Here is a 4,684-nt window from a genome sequence, read left to right as displayed (position 1 = left end):
TGTTGCATCCTCAAATTCCTTTCCTTCAATAGATGTGAGCTTCAAGTTTTGTTCCATTGGAGTAGAAAGAGGATTGCACTCTGTCATGCCAAATCTGTTTAACAAATCTCCAATGTATTTCTTTTGAGAAAGAAATATGGATTTTGGATGTTGGGTTACTTCAATGCCAAGATAGTAATGAACATAGCCCAAATCAGTCATTTCAAAACTTTTTCCTAATTCTTTCTTTATGGATGCAATATAGCTTTCATTGTTCCCTATCATTAAAAGATCATCTACATATACCACAAGATATACAACTGTTTTGCCAAATTTCTTGACAAATAAATTTGCATCATCAAGATCAAAATGTTTGAAGTTGAGTTTCAGAAGATGCTCAGTTAGTTTTTCATACCAGGCTCGTGGTGCTTGTTTGAGGCCATACAAGGACTTCACAAGTTTGCATACTTTGTGTTCATGTCCTTTCACAGCAAATCCTTCAGGCTGGGACATAAAAACATTCTCTTTTAGATCTCCATTCAAGAATGCAGTTTTTACATCCATTTGATGGACTTTCCAACCGTTCTGAGCAGCTAGTGCAAAGAGTGTCCGGATGGTGGCCCATTTTGCTGTGGGGGCAAAAGTTTCCTCATAATCGACCCCTTCCTTCTGTGCAAAACCTTTTGCCACAAGCCTAGCTTTGTGCTTGTCAAGTGAGCCATCAGCTTTGCACTTGTTCTTGTAGACCCACTTGCAGCCAATTGGTTTGGTTCCAAATGGAGGATCAACCAGCTTCCAAGTGCCATTCTTTATGAGGGCATCATACTCCTTCTGCATCGCTTTTTTCCATTCATCATGAGAAGCAGCTTCTTTGAAGGAAGTTGGTTCAAAATCTGTAGACAAGTTCAATTCACAATCATAAGTAACATCCATATCAACAAGTGAATTTTCACATTTTCAATTTTCAATTTTTTGTCTAGCTCTTTCAAATAAATTTTCACATTTTTCTTAAGGTATGATAAACCAAAGATGACCTCAATAGATAGTAGCAACATCATCATCACCATTATTTATTAAAGTGAAATAAATAATAAACATTTTTCTAGAGGTGAGCAAAATATCATGTGCCCTTGAATGTACTAGGATAGGTGTTTAATGACATATGGACATATGGATTATAAGTATTGGTTTACGCATTACTACAAAGAGAAGTCCAAGCATTAATGCATCTTGAATCTTGTTCTTCATTATGTTAGTTTGGTTTACAAAAGTCTAATAGACATGGGGACCATTGCTATGCATGTGTGAGGTTATTGGTTTATTTGCATGAGGATCAAATAAGTAAATGGCTCTTGAAGGCAAAACCCTAAGAAGAATGCCAATCAAAATGGCTAAGAGCACAATGAACTTAATTCTTAAAACTAGTAAAAAGCAAATTTAACCATGTTGATGACTAGGGTTTGCAACTCTTGGCACTTTGAATAGTGCAAGTCATCAACCTCACTACCAATAACTCTAACCTAGTCAATGTAAAATTTTCCAAGAACACTCGAAAAAGGCAGTTGGGAAGCAGTCTCACACACCATATCCAAAGAGTTGTCTTATCATTTGAATCCACATTCACTCCTATAATCCTCACAGGCATGATTCTCTTATACTCTTGTGAAGTATCCTGAAAAGCGACATGAGGCCCTCCCAATGCCATCGAAACCCCAAACCTCTAAGCAAATCCAATAGCCATATCTGCTTTGAACTCCCCTGGAGACTTTGATAACGTCAAAGCCAATAGATGTGGCCATGACAACCTTAACACCATTGGCATGTGTATTCCTGACGAAATAAAAGGAATCCTAGACCTACCCTTCGGTTCCAGGATACTATACTAGAACCCCACAGACATCCTTAGAATTACTATAATCAAAATCCTTCAAAACAACCTTTGGGACCTTCATATCAAGGGCACCTAACAGAATCGACATGGTTTATGCTACAATAGTCCTTTCATTGAGAAGAGAAACATTAGACATGGGAAAGTTGATGGGATCTATAATCATCGTTTGGAAACTCAATAGTGGCTCCAACCTCCCCTAGGCAATCCCTGACTGGTCAATTTTTTGTCTAGCTCTTTGAACTTTTCCTTTGAGTTGTGTTGACTCGACTTGTGAAAGAAACAATGTGAAAACTAATCCATTTTGTCTTCACATTTTTCCCTACCCAACATCATAACATAATAAACCAACAATTCCCTCAATACTCAAAGAATTAATTAAGGAATTGTATAAATTTTGTGGTCATTTAGTTATTTACCAGTGTAATTTTCCACAAGTCATTTACTCCATGCATAACCAAATGTTGCAATGGAAAATTTTCATCACTAATTAAGAAACCAATGAAGAAAAAAGTTACTCTTTGTAATCATAGTCCCAAATACAATCATCAAAATAGCTCATTTGAAATCCTCATGTTCTCTACATTAACTGTATCTCATTTCATACAATATGATTAATGGATTCCTTCCCATTGCTTTCATTTCATGCCAATAAGTTCACTCAACATTGCAACTATCAACTCAATTGTTGACGTTGTTGGTGTTGCTAGATCAACTTCTCCTACATCAATCATATGCCAACATTATGGCTTACAAAATCCCAAAAAAAATCTCGCCTTCTATGACATGTTAGGTTGCATCATTGATGTCACCTTATGGGGCGTGCAATGCCATGCTGAAGGGGATGGAATTTCTGACCTTGGCACCTCAAAATCCACTCATTCCTTCTAATCAAAGGGGATCATGTCATCGAGTTAAATGGAAGGACTATTGGAACTATCCCCACTACTTTCCTTCTTATAAACCCAGATATTGTCGAAACACATCAGTTCCAACAATGGTTTCAGGAAAGAGGTTCCAATGCATCCTTGCCTTCACTGAGTCGAAAATACACAGGTGTCTCTAACAGGCCCCTCAAAACAAAAATAATCAATAAACTTGTTGCAATGTCCCGCTCCAAAAAATCTCCATGGATTGTCGTATGTGCTACTACTACAACAATTAATATGGAAGATTTTTACTTCCTTGCATCCCCCCTTTGCATTGATGGGATGAAATGCATGGAAAAGGTTGTCCAACAACCCGAAAACATGTGGCATTGCATGAAATGCAATGGTACCTTCCTTGAATGTGACTACTGCTATGTACTTCGTCTTGAATTGCATGACCATACTAGCCATCTAGAAAATGCCATTGCTTTCGATGATATTGCAACTAAACTCTTGGCTGCAACAACAAAGGACTTTTTCCTCCTTTCAAGCGAGCTAGAATCCATCATAGACATCTCCACCAAGATCAAATGTCATCATTTATTTTTCACCCTTTCTATTAAAATAGACACTTTCAACATCATTGAATGCCTCCTCCCAACCCTTGCGCACTTTCATTTATGTTCAGAATTTATTTCATGCCTTTTAAAAAAGCCCCAAAAAAAAATTGAACTCCTCTATTATGTACCTTCCCTCTGCAAAGATTGTCATTGTTATGAAACATTTATGTTAGTGTAACTTTCTTCTTAAATTTATAATAAAATCATCCATTCATCTTGACATGCCTAATTTCTCCCATCCATTCATTCCTTTACACCGCTAAATACAAATCCTTTGCACCTCTAAATACAATGGCTACTCTATAACTTTCGTAAAGTCATCTATCTTGACAGCTCGGATCCAAAAACAAAACTGATTCCATAAATAATATTTACAGGCCTGACAAATGACGTGAATAACGGTCCATTCCGAAAGGATTCCGTTGCCGGGATTTGAACCCGGGTCGCACATCTCTAAATACAATTGCTACTCTATAACTTTCGTAAAGTCAACCATCTTGACAGCTCCGATCCAAAAACAAAACTGATTCCATAAATAATATTCACAGGCCTGACAAATGACTTGAATAACGATCCATTCCAAAAGGATTCCGTTGCCGGGATTTGAACCCGGGTCGCCTGGGTGAAAACCAGGTATCCTAACCGGACTAGACGACAACGGATATATCAATGGAGCGAAGTTTAATATTTAGAATCATTTCTGTACAAAAGTGTTACATAGAATAATAAAAGCTACGGCAAGTCAAAACGTAACGTCCTCGTTTATATCGTAGTGTAGGAACAGAACTAAAAATAGAAGCTCCTTACCCAATTTGCACATCTTCGATCAGAGTGGTGATTTCCCCTCGCCGAAATTCTTTTTCCGCTAAAATAAAATGAAGTTATTGTATGCGAAGTAATTTTTGTGTCGACCTCTCAAGTTTTTTCTGCACGGATGGTCAAATTCGTGTCGTGTTGTGAGTTTTCTGGATGGATGTAATGGCAATGTTAAGAGCATTTGGTGTACAAATCCAATGCCCAAACAAATTTGTCAAACAATCACAACATCAGTGCTGCGTAAATGATATTCAAAACTAAAAACACAAGAATATAAGGGCCGCTCCCACAATTTTCATTGTAGGCCAACCTATCGAAGAAAACCACAGGAAACTTGTCCCAAATGTTTATGTGTTGAAAGCGTCGCTCAAGCCTCTTTGAAACCACCAGAACAAACTCGTTGAAATAAGCAGCAATTGATATGCAATTCCACTTGATGTCCCTGCAGGAATCTTCAAAAATTATATCATTCTTGTTGCGCCAAACACCCCCAAAAAATAAATAATGGAAGA

General features: G+C 37.4%; 1 non-coding gene across 1 annotated transcript; it reads right to left on the bottom strand.

Moving 5' to 3' along the window:
* Positions 1 to 3,944: 3,944 nt before the first annotated feature.
* On the bottom strand, positions 3,945 to 4,018 carry TRNAE-UUC (transfer RNA glutamic acid (anticodon UUC)). The gene has a single exon. It is a non-coding gene; the product is annotated as a tRNA-Glu (tRNA).
* Positions 4,019 to 4,684: the final 666 nt, after the last annotated feature.

Source organism: Pinus tabuliformis, chromosome 6 (genome assembly GCF_031772625.1).
Source record: "Pinus tabuliformis cultivar Carrire ecotype Pingquan chromosome 6, CPIR1, whole genome shotgun sequence".
Classification (NCBI taxonomy): domain Eukaryota; kingdom Viridiplantae; phylum Streptophyta; class Pinopsida; order Pinales; family Pinaceae; genus Pinus; species Pinus tabuliformis.
Note: the sequence above shows the minus strand (reverse complement) of the source record. Positions and strands in the feature narration are given on the sequence as shown.